Source organism: Panulirus ornatus, chromosome 2 (genome assembly GCF_036320965.1).
Source record: "Panulirus ornatus isolate Po-2019 chromosome 2, ASM3632096v1, whole genome shotgun sequence".
NCBI classification, from domain to species: domain Eukaryota; kingdom Metazoa; phylum Arthropoda; class Malacostraca; order Decapoda; family Palinuridae; genus Panulirus; species Panulirus ornatus.
Window position 1 is genome coordinate 7,065,443 of NC_092225.1, and position 13,345 is coordinate 7,078,787.

A 13,345-nucleotide genomic window follows, 5' to 3' on the forward strand; every position below is an offset into this window, starting at 1 on the left:
TCTCAAGGTTTCCCAAAAATTTTCCCCGCCCCCCTCCCCCACCCTATGATCCCTTCCGTTTCCATTTATATAAATATATATAATATATAATATATTGTGTGTGTGTGTGTGTGTGTGTAGTGTGTGTGTGTGTGTGTTTGTTTGTGTGGTGTGGTCAGTGGGAGCAGTTTTCTCAATGCCCACAGAAAGAATCGAAATTTTTTTTTAAAGTTATCAATTTTATACTATTTTTTTCTAATTTTCCTATATATTCAAACCTAAGGTGGATGCTCAGAAACGTTTTTTTCCAAAATTTACCCGTTTCTTTTTCATAAAAGCAAAGGGCTTCACAAAGGCATTATAGAACCCACAAAAAGAGAAAAAAACGCACCAAAATACCTTGGTGTAGAATGTAGAATGAAAACAACATGTATATGAGAAACGATAGTTGACCCACACCTAAGTACATTTTTTATAAGGTTGTAGCCCCTACCTTTTCGTCATGACTTTGATGATTTGTATTCTTTTAGTGTTTTAGCTTACAAATAAATTTTCCCCGGTTTGAGCATCCACCTAAGGAAGAATAATATAGAAAACTGGAGAACTTTAAGAAATTGATACACGAATATGCTGTCTATTCAATTTTTTTGGAAAAACACCCCAAAACTTTATATATATATATAATAAAATATAAATATATATATATTTATTTTATATTAAAATTGTTTTTTATTGTGTGTGTGTGTGTGTGTGTGTGTGTGTGTGTTTTTTTAAATAAAATTCCTTTTTTCTCTCTTTTTTATGAATCAAAAGTTTGATTTTCATAACCAATAGATCTTGCAAATTAGTCTATGATCTGAGGAAGGAATGATACGGAGTGAAAATCTGAAAGTTGTATGAAAGTTTGGGTCTCTCAGGATGATAAACCATGAGTGAGCCAACTGGGGGCCTTTTTCCTGTTACCCAACTTTTCTAAGCCCCTAAATTTAGAGAAATAATACGCCCACTTTTCGAAAAACTTCTATGTGATTAACGTTTTTTTTCAGCAAAATTTTTTTCACAAGCCATTATAACCCCTCTATAGATCCGGGACTTTTAGAAACACTTCCTGAAATACTCTAATTCTGGTTATTCATTTCCCCTTTTGTTTCCCGTGATTTTTTTTTTTCAACTACATTTTAATCTTTCTACATTTAAGAAGTTTCCTTTTATCTGTTTTTCCAGGATGGGCAAAAAGGGCCCAGAATACCTCGAGTCCCCGCATCTAAAATTTTTGAGACTATGTTTCCAAGTGTTTTGTTTTTGGGCCGCCAGGGGTCGATTAATGTCAAGGGAAACGACAATGGGGGGTCGATGAATTTCTGGAATAAAAAATCAAAGATTCTGAAAGTCTGACTATCATTGCATGTAAGATAAAGGGAGACAATTTTTTTTTTTTATCTTGTAATAATGGAAAATCATAACCTATTGATTTTTTATCATTAAACTCAAACCCTACCATCAAGGATGTAGACTTTTTCAAAGAATAGGGGCTTCTATTAACAGTTTGTTCTACACTTGTTTTAGTTTTATTCATTTGATATAAAAAATTTTAAAATAATATAAATAAAAAATATATAAATTAAAAATATATAAATATATATAAATAAAATATATATAAAAAATTTTTTTTTAAGGGGGGGGTGTGGGGTGTGTGTGTGTGTGTGTGTTCCGTTGAATTATGTGGGAATCGTAAAGGCCAATTGTTTTTGAGAAAAAAGAGACAAACTATGATATAATTTTCCGATAATGATTTCCCTTCATTTCTTTTTCCCCTTTTAGTAGAAAGACTTGGAAATCCTTTTTTCTTTTGTTTCAAAAAAAAAAATATGAAATTTATTCCATTAGAAAAACAGCTTTAAGCTTTTATGTGATATTTTTATTTCATGTTTGCAGTCCTGAGTCTTACAACACACAACACACACAAAAAGAATACGGGGCGTAATTTTTGACTCTGAGGCGACAGAGAGTGGGTGGGAGAACAACTTTTTTTTTGTATGAAAGGAAAAAAGTCCCATCCCAAAACATGAAAAATTTTTTACTACGATGGGGTATCATCCTAGATCTTGCTTCACACAGGGATAGTGAGAATGAAAAAATTGTGATACCCCAAAAAGGGAAAAAAGTGAACTAGTAATGTTTACGTTTGATTTAATAGCAAAAAAAAACGACTAAAATGAGCAGAATGAAACAATATTTAGAAAGAAAATGCGATCATGAAAGTGGGACTCAACAGTATCTAGGGTAATTTTTATGGGAAAGGATTTAGTAGCCAGGAACCGGGCTTTATGTTGAAAGCACTGTAAAGTTTTCAACAGAAGGAGTAGGGCAATGGGCAGTTACCTGTTGGCTCAAATGCGGGGAAGGTTAAGAATGAGCGGAACGGGTTCCAAAAGGTAAAATTGACTTTGGATGTGCAATGACGGGGAAATAAAGACAAAACTCCAGTCAGCTATAAATTGAAATGGAAAAAAGTGAGCAAAATAAAACTGCAGCAGGATTAGAAAGGAAGAAAAAAGAAACTTTGAAAAGATATTGTGGGGAAGTTGGGAAAGAAATGAAGCACTCCCCCCAAAATTCTTTAGGCGTAAACGTCATTAAAGAGCACAATTAGGGGGAAAAAGATATATTAATAGATGGGGGGAAATATGTAGGCACTGAATAACAAGTTCAAAAGCTTTTTTTAAAACGGTGGTAAAACACTATACCTTACACCAGTGAGATGGAACGGAAAAGAATGACATCAACAAATACTAAAGGGTTCCAAAAAAACCCAAAAAAAAGGGAACCCAAAACCCCAAAAGGCTAAAGGTCCTGATAAAATTTTAAACACATACTTGAAGATGTGTGCAGATTTTAAATGAATTTCGGGTTCAACGGGTTTGGGGAAAAATTTGAAAACAAATAGCTTTCTATAAGGAAAAAAAACTGGGAAGAGATAACTACAAGACCGGGCCTACCTGACGATGTTTGTCAGTAAAGTGTTGGAAAAAGAATCAAAAGCAATGGAGATTTCCTACAGACGGAGATTCTTTGTCGGAAACCCATGGGGTTTTTCAGGAAAGGAGGCCCACGTGAAAGGAACCCCTTAAATTTGACGAGAGATGATTAAGCTGTTTAAGAAAACCCTGAGAACGGTGGAAGATTTTTTTTTATCTGGAGAGGAAAGAAACCCTCTTAAAAATCTTACCGCTGGGGAGGCTGAGGAAGGACCGGACCACGAAAAAAAAAAAGGGATGAAACTCTTAGTGGGAATTACCTAAAGTGAGACAAAGGAACGCTTATCCGAGAAGCCTATAAACTAAGTGGTGGTTACCAGTGGAGAGCCCAGAGTTTTGAAAACTTTTTAAACTCTTTTTTGGTTTATGAAAAGTTTTGGCCAGTGATATGGACACTTTTTTGAAATGTTTGCAGATGACGCAAAAAATAAAAGGGGAAAAGTGAAGGTAGGACGATGAGTTAACATACAAAAAGGATCTCTATAAGGCAAGACTCCAATTGGTTTTGGATACATGTTGAGAAATGCAGCCTGAGTAGATTCGGTGAGAGGATAAAAAAACCAAAAAGCCTCAGTATGCATATCATCTAGCAGGATTAAAGCAAAGGGAAACTGTATATGAAAGGGATTGGGACTTTACAACGCCCTAACCGTCTCCCAGTCTCACATTGGAACAAATCATCTCCGCAAAACTAGAATAATGTGCCCCCATCTTTCATAAAGCTAAACTTTGTCTAGGTTCAAATTGTTTACCACATCTAAAGAAGCTCAAAGAAGGTCCAGATGAGGGGAACAAAAGGGAGCACCAGGGATGAGATGATTTTACAAAGAAGGTTAAAAAGCTAAAAAATTTTCCATCAAGAACTCAGAGTATAAGGCGTAGCTAAAAACAACCTTAAGTGTTTTTTAAATCAATTGGATGACGTAGACATTTATTTTTTTTTTTTTTTTTAAAGATTAGGGGAAAAGGAAAACCAACAAGATAGAAGCAAGCAAAACTTGCTTAAAAGTTGCAAAGACTAGTGCTAGAGTATGAGTGGGGGACAGGGGAAAAAAAACATTACTGACACGTAAATGTAGAGTTAAAAGTTTAAAAAATTGTTTTTAAATGTTTAAAAATTGGGGCACAAAGGATAAAATTTCTCTGTCTCCCGGGCTCTCTCCCCATTTTAATAGGGATCTTAATGAAGGTGATCACACACACACAAAACAAAACCCCACACACACACACAACCCCCACACAAAAAAAAAAAAAAAAAAAAAATTTTTATTTAAAATTTTATAAAATATAAATAAATATATATTTTATAAAAAAAATATGAATTTATGTTATCCCTGGGATAGGGGAGAAAGAATCCCCTTCCCCCGTACTCCCTGCGTATCGTAGAAAGCGACTAAAACAGTAAGAGCGGGGCTGGAAATCCTCTCCTTCTTTCTTACTTTTCCAAAAGAAATGGGCTATTGAGAAATTTTTCCTATCAAAGGCTCAGTTCCCTCTGTTCTTAAACGTTAAAATTACTAACCCCGGGAAATGGCGATTATAAAATAAGAATAAATGTAAATGTTATTCGCACTATGATAAAAAATTTCAAGAATTAAAAAAATTATGATTTATAATGAAAACGAAGAATAAGTTAAAACCATGAACAAACAGAAAAAAATATGGAGAAGGCGAGAATGCAACTTTTGGGCCCTTGTTTGAACCGTACTCACAGGAGTTAAAAAAAAAATCTGTATTATGTAAATGAAGCAGAACTGATGGTAAACCAATAAAAGAGAAAAACGAGACAAATAGGGGGAAAAGTACTCCGTAAATCATTTTTCATTACACGTAAACAAACATTCAAAAACCAAATCCAGGATTCGCCTTGATGCGTGGGTGAGCAAACCAAACCCTGATAACGATAAAGGGTGATAACATTCAAAGGAAGAAAATAACGACAAGGATGATAACACAGTGAAAAGAAAGTGAATATACCTAATAATATAAAATTAAATTCAGTAATACTGATCATGAATGATGAGAAAATGACTTTTATGATAATAATAGTAATAATGAAAATAAATGATAATAAAATAAAGATGATGATGATAGTATAATGCCCTGTTCGTTGCTTACCGTTTTACTAGTAGCATCAGTAAAGATCAGTGGATTTTTGGGGGAAAAGGGTGATGAAAAGATAAAACCATCTATAAATTTGGGGGATATATATATATATTATATATAAAAATATATTATATTTTAATATATTATATATATAATAAAATAATATTTAATATATAATATTTTTTTTTTTTTTTTTTTTTTGCTTTGTCGCTGCCCTCCCCGCGTTTGCGAGGTAGCGCAAGGAAACAAAACGAAAGAAATGGCCCAACCCAACCCCCATACACATGTAAAAAACATACGTCCACAAAACGCAAATATACATACCAACAAGCTTCCATGGTTTACCCCAGACGCTTCAAAAGCCCAAATTAAATCCACTGACACACGCCAACCCGGTATACCCCCCAATCGCTCCAATTCACTCTATTCCCTTGCCCTCCTTTCACCTCCTTTCATGTTCCAAGCCCCGATCACAAAAAAATCTTTTCACTCCATCTTTCACCCCCAATTTGGTCTCCCTCTTCTCCTCGTTCCCTCCACCTCCGACACATATATCCTCTTGGTCAATTTTTCCTCACTCATTCTCTCCCATGTGCCCGAACCATTTCAAAACCCACCCTCTTCTGCTCTCTCAACCACGTCTTTTTTTTTCACAATCTCTTACCCTTACTTTACTTACTCAAATCAAACCACCTCACACCACACATTGTCCTCAAACATCTCTTTTCCCCAGCAAAACCCCATCCCCCGCGCACAATTTAAACTCAAATCCATAGCCCACCCTGGGACCATACACATTTTTGGGACCCAACTATTCCTTCAAACATACCCATTTTTGTTTTCCGAGATAATGTTCTCGCCCTTCCACACATTCTTCAAGGCTCCCAGAATTTTCGCCCCCTCCCCTACCCTATGACCACTTCCGCTTCCATGGTTCCATCCGCTCCCCCAGATCCACTCCCAGATATCTAAAACACTCACTTCCTCCAGTTTTTCCCCATTCAAACTCACCTCCCAATTAAATTTTGACCCCAACCCCAAACTGTACCTAATAACCTTGCTCTTATTCACTTTTACTCTTAACTTTCTTCTTTCACAACATTTTACCAAACTCAGTCACCAGCTTCTGCAGTTTCTCACATGAATCACCACCAGCGCTGTAATCATCAGCGAACAACAACTGACACTCACTTCCCAAGCTCTCTCATCCCCAACAGACTTCCCAAATTGCCCCTCTTTCCAAAAATTTTTGCTTCACCTCCCTAAAACCCCATCCATAAACAAATTAAACAACCATGGAGACATCACACAACCCCTGCCCGCAAACCTACATTCACTGAGAAAACCAATCACTTTCCCTCTTCCTACACGTACACAAGCCATACATCCTCGATAAAAACTTTTCACTGCTTCCAAACAACTTGCCTCCCACACCATATAAATTTTTAATACCTTCCACCCGAGCATCTCCCATCAAAATCTATCATATGCCCTTTCCCCGATCCATAAATGCTAAAATACAAATCCATTTGCTTTTTTTAATATTTTTTCACATACATTCTTCAAAAGCAACACCTACCACACATCCTCATACCACTTTTTGAAAACCCCACTGGCTTTTTCCCAATCTGATGCTCTGTACATGCACTTCACCCTCTCAATCCAAAATCCTCCCAAAATAATTTACCCCGGAATACTCAACAAACTATACCTCTGTAATTTGAGCCCTCACTCTTATCCCCTTTGCCTTTGTACCAATGGCACTATGCACGCATTCCGCCAATCCTCAGGCACCTCACCATGATCATACAAACATTAAATAACCTTACCAACCAGTCCAAAAATACAGCACCCCCCTTTTTTAATAAAATTTCCCCTGCAATACCATCCAAACCCGCTGCCTTGCCCGGGTTTCATCTTTCCCCAAAGCTTTTTTCTACTCTCTTTCTGTTTACCAAATCATTTTCCCCAACCCTCCACTTTGCACACCAAACCTCGACCAAAACACCCTATATCCCCACTCTATCATCAAACACATTCAACAAACCCTTTAAAAAACTCACTCCAACTCCTTCTCACATCACCACTACTGTTATCACCTCCCCATTTGCGCCCTTCACTGAAGTTCCCCCTTTTGCTCCCTTGTCCAAAGCACTTTTTTACCTCGTTCCAAAACATCTTATATATATAATAAAATATATAAAAATACAATATTATATATATATAATATATATATAATATAATAAATATAAATATATATATATATATAAATATATATATATAAAAATAAATATAAAAATATAATATATATATACGAACTACTGCTTTAGTCAATCCCCTAACTTAGAATTGTAATTAGATATAATTGATGAAACCTTTTTAATGAAGGCCTAAACCATCATTTGTCTTGAAATAAAAAAAAATGTCTCAGTCATATAATGGTTTTTATGGTGGCAAAAAGTCATTGTGTGATAGCCAAGTCCAGTGGATACGCCTGTCTCCCGCTTCTTTTGGCCGAACGTGATCCCTCGAATTAACGTTTCATGTGATTTTATGAGCTCACATGAAAATGTACCTCTCCCCCCTCCCTGGGGGGGGCCCAAAAATAGGATCACATCCCTTTGGGGTTCTGCCCCAAGGTATTTCTTATAATGTAATAATTTTCAGAGGAACTGAAGGTTTTCTTTTTTCAATTTTAAAACTTAAAAGGTGGGGTTTGTCTATTGGTCGTAAAAATTTTGTGGTAATGAGATAATAAAGATGATTATGATAATCAGTTGATAGTGATGATAGTAACAAAAATTGATGATGATAATGATATTATCGTTAGGGGATGATCAAATAGATAATGATAGTGATAAAGTTGACGGGATAATAAATAGAAATTGGGTATTTTGCAATGATGACGATGATGACACTGATTTTTGAAATGATAGTAAAAACAAAGGATTTTTACAAAACATCAACACTGTTACTTTCGAGGTGGTAGCGACAGTAAAGGGCATCCAAACCTCAGAGACTAGTGGGGTAAAAAGACCCATATTGATATGATGTAAAGAAAACTACTTGTAAACAATCCCAAGTAATTAAAAAGGTACAAAAATTTATGTTTTTTTGGACATGAGCGAAGTTATTATTGAATTTATTTTTCAACTTTCTTATGATGCTGCTGCTTTCAACTACTCAAAAGGTTGGATGATGATATTTAACAGCTCTGTTAAAAAGATGAAAAGTACATGGCCTATATTAAAAATTGGAAAGGGTTTTGCCAATAAGACTGTATCCAGAACTAGAGTAAAATCTACAAAACAGCTGAAAGCTGTTAAAATGAGATCACCCAGTGTTTTTGATCATTCTGAATACAAGTTTTAAACACCTCAAAAAATTTCCTCTTTAAGCTAAAATGTTTTTCTATCGCCCTAACCAAACCTTGGTAGGATTAGTACTTCAGTCAAGGAATCAAAAGGGTTTGGGCTCCTGCATTACTCTCTCCTTTAAATCTGTCTTTTTTTTTGTCAAGAAGGTTGATCAAAAGTGAACAAAGCGGAATGCACCAGTGAACTGAAAAAAAAAAATGCTATCATTTTAAAAAGGTTTAAATTCGAAACCCCTGCCTACGAATTCGAGAACTTTGTTCGCCTTATTACTGAAATAATCATTCTGGGACATAAAGACAACTACACTCACCCTTATTTCTCGAAATTTACCTTTTAGTAGTTCTACAGAAATTCACCCCATAGTTTTGCCCTCTAGTTTTTTTAAACGCCCGATGTGTAAAATTTTTCACTTGTCAATATCATAATTTGTTGGGCAGTTTGTGAGCCCAAGCCCAAATCAGTTTTATTTTTTGTCATTTGCCAGCGGTGTCCCTGCGATTACTGTCTTAAACTGCATCCCATAATTAAATGGGCAGTGATGTAGTGAGGCCGAGAATTTGTCCTAGAACTGTCCCTTGGTACACCACTTGTATCTGGGGGGGGGACCATTGATAACATTCTTTACGTACAGTTTGGTCAACCAAGACTTTAAACAATAAAATTCAACTCCATCTGTATCAATTGTGAGTTAACTTTTGCAATAAAGTTTTCAAGAAGACTTCACTGAACACTTAATTGAAAAGCTTCCGTAAAATCTTGAAAGATATATCTGTCTCTTTTCTTTATCATACATGTTTCTTATGTCATGCAAGATAACATGCAGACCTGTTTTCATATGAACGATTCGTTGAATGTTACGCCGAGAATCGTTATTTTCAGTGTTTATTCTATCAACGATCTACAAACTTTTCTTTCGTGAGGGTTTCTTTTAGTTTTATCGACAATAGGCGTTAAGCTAATAGGGCGTTAATGTGCGGGAGAGTACTATTCCTTTAAAAGATATTGGGGTTTCATTGGGGTTTAAATTCCAAAAAAAAAAAACCTCAAGAACATTTCTCGTAGCACAAGTGACGCGAAAAGAACAGCCAAAAGTTAACTAACTCATATTTTTTTGCCATCTTTTCAAAAACCTTTGGATAGAACTTGTCCTGGGCCTGCCGTTTTGAAAAAACTTTAATTCCATTTAGGTCCCATAACTATAGCTTTTTTTAGTTGTAGAGGTTTCTCCTCTCTTGAGAATGAACTGGAACCAAATATGTGGCATGTCTTAATGACAGACTTGGAAGAAAAAAAAAATCATATAATCTAAGATTTTTGCTGTGGATCCATTGTCCCGGAACCAAGTCACCGTTAACTGTAATTTTTTTTGAAGCATTTGCTGGGTAATGACTCTCTTGCTCTAAATAATGATAAGATTCCCTTTAAAGGGTTTTTTTCAGTATTTTTCAGCAATAAACACCAATCATATTGATGCTACTTTGATGTGTAAATCTTTTTCTTTTTCAAACACTGATTTTTAAAAGTTACTTTTCATATCAGTTCTTGTTTTCTTTTTGCTTCTCATGTGCTACTTCCTTTGAAAACGGGCAGTTCCTTATTTCATTGTTCCAAAGCTTCGTTCTTGAAACTGACTATCTGCTAATCATTAGCACATACGTTCCCTTTTGTACTTTTGAACGCTCCCCCTGAAGCTATTCCAAAATTTTACATTATTTTCACTGATGATGTCAACCACGTGCTTGTCATGAGTAAACAAAGAACATGAAAAAAAATTTTTGTCAAAACCGAGTATTATCTCTTCCCGACAGTCATTAAGCCCAGCATTACAAGCAAAGCTGAAAATTAACTGAATATAATTTGAAGGGGGATTTCATTCAAACCAAATCTTCTCTAACTTAAACCGGATGATATTCTTCGAAGCTGAAAGCTCAAACCAATCTCGTATGATTTCCCGGTTTGGGTTTGAAACTTATCATGTTAAGGTCCACTGTAAAGTTGGTTCAGGTTAGCCCAAGCCATAGTTACAAGAAAGGGTTTCTCCCCAGTAGAAGACCCTATAGTTGAAAAACTCCTACAAAAAGATCCCATCGTCTTCACTGCAAATATCCTGCTAATTGGTCATTTAGTGCTTTGTCCTAAACCCCAGGGTCCCCGCGGTTTGGGGACCTGTAAACTAATCCTATCATTTGTTCTTATGACGTTTAATTCCCTTTTTAAAAATATATACCCAAAAAAGAAGTCCGTGTGTTCAAAAGTGAATTTCCAAGCTTTTTCGTGTAATGATCACATCGTCCGGAGAGATACGAAAAGAGACGGAAGAAGTAGAACAGTCAGTTGAGGGGTAGCAAAATACAAAGAAAGAGGCGAACAAAGGGACGCCATTGGTAAACAAGCGTTACCGGATGGGGGTTTTCGGCCCCGGAAACATCCCCTGTCATAAGATTCTGTTATGTGGACAGGACAGGGAATTGCTTATAAATTTTGCCTACGAAAAAGCTATCCATTTGGTATGACCTTCACCAATTTTAATGTAACAATTCTTTGTGTAACTGAGAAGATTCCAGTGATATTCTCTGGTCAAGAAGTGCAGCGTTACACCAAACAGTACAATTGTAAAATTGTTTAGCATAATTAGAAAAAGCATTTGATTCTTGTCCTGTTCTTATACCATATTTTATATTTCTTAAGTCTGACATTGAGATCCTTACCATTTTGCCCGAAATAAAACAATTATTACAACTTTTAAAAAGGGGAACCCCTGTAAACACAGCCGGCAGAATTTTCTGTCGAGCCTTTGTTTAAAGAAATCGTTATAGTAAAAAATTATTGCTGAAGGTTTACATTTACATTGAAAGGATTAAACAGCCTGGGGAAAACATAGAATTATAACAAAAGGGGGTACCAAAAGGGCTCGTAGTATCAAGGGTGTTGCTTGGGTTAACCTTAAAGTGATTTCTTTCCCTAACTTAAGAGACTTATCATGAAAGATCAAGAAAACTTTAATTTGGGATCCAGTAGAAAATATTTTCTAAAACTCATCATCATAAAATTCCGGACTGCAAAATACTAATGCCCAAAGAACATCGACTGGAAGGGTTAGAAATTATAATTTTTCTGCCAATAAAGACAAACACTGGTGGTTTTCTGTATAAACTAAACGGACGCATGTTTCTACCCCTATGGATTATGCACCCCTAAAAATAGTAACATACAATTATTATCAACTTCCACAGTAAATTTGACAGAAGGGACTAAAATGTTAAGGAAAGGGAGAAATGCTTGAAAATTTTCATAAGGTGGGTCAAACACAAAGAACATCATCTACGTACGCAAACCAAAATTGCCTTAGAGGGTAAAATTCCCTTAGTAATTTGTTTCAAAGAAAACCACATAAGATTACTTAATACATATAAAAAGAGGGTTATCCAACGCCGTACCAAATCCCCTGAGCATGAATTCTCCATCCCCCGTTGAAAAAACACAGTCAAATTTTTGATAATTTTACCCAATTTCAAGAAAAACCACATTTGAAACAAGTAAAAACAAGATTTTCCAAGGGCAGACCCAACCAAATATCTTTAAAAAGGGCCCTCAACTGAACCTTTGTGAATGAAAATGACACATCAAAACTCACCAGTTTTTTATCAAAATGAACCTTTGGGTGTTTTTTTTAAGCTTGTTAACTAAATCAAAATTGTTCATGATAAAGAATCGATATATTACTCACTATGGTTGAAAAAAGAAACTAACAAATTTTATAACTTCTTCGTGACTGAGCCCACTGAAATTAAATAAGGGTCATGCTTGATAAAATTTGGCTGTGTGTTTTGATAAGTTCCCCTACATATATGTCAAGAAGGACAGTGATTTTTAAATCTTTTGATAGAGAATCAATACCTTCCAATAACAGCATCAGTTTTCTATAAAGTGGGAATCAACAGCTTATAGGGGGGTTTTTACTGAGTTTAAAAATAAAGATTTTTTTTTATTCCCCAGAAAAGGTCATTCATATTTTACAGATAATTAACTTTAAAATAATTACAGTTGTGTTAGCCTTATCTGCTTTAGTTATATGTAGTTTCTTATCTTTCTTCCAAGTTGTTAAAAAGCACTAATTAACTTTTTGAACAAATTTTGTGCAGCTGGTTTTTATCAAAAAGGCATACACCACACCCTTTTCAAAAGTTCGTTTCATCGGTGGATAATTCACTGCACTTCTCCAGATTGCAAAACGATCTTGCAATCCCAAAAACAGATAACGCTTTGTTTGAGCAAAAAAACTTATACCATTGCCTAGCCACAAAGAATCTCCTTGTCAAGTTGTTTATTAAAAGGTTACCAAATCAATCAAATTTTACTTTAAATTTCAAAGTGGGACATTTCCGGTTCATTTTCCTTTTTGAAGACTATTCTGTCCACTCTTAACCTGTTATAGTATAGTCCAACAAACGGTATAGCCATTTAAAAGGATCGTTTCCTCTCTCTCTCCCCTCTCTCTCTCTTCTCTCTCTCTCTTAGTAAAAAAATTATATTATATATATATAATTAATAAATAATATATATAATATAAAATATTATATATATATATATATATATATATATATAATATAAAATAAATTATATATATATATATATTTTATATAAAATATATATATATGTGTGGATAGATAAAAGATATAGATATGGATACTTTGGTATGACATGAATAATACCATACACATGGCACCATCAGGTGGAGGGTCTGTTGCATGAAGGTTCACTTCGTTCGGAAAAGTAAAAAAATTTCCCCTCATGAGAATATTGAAGTTAATCTGTTCTAAATTTTTCTGCATCAAGCTCCACCCT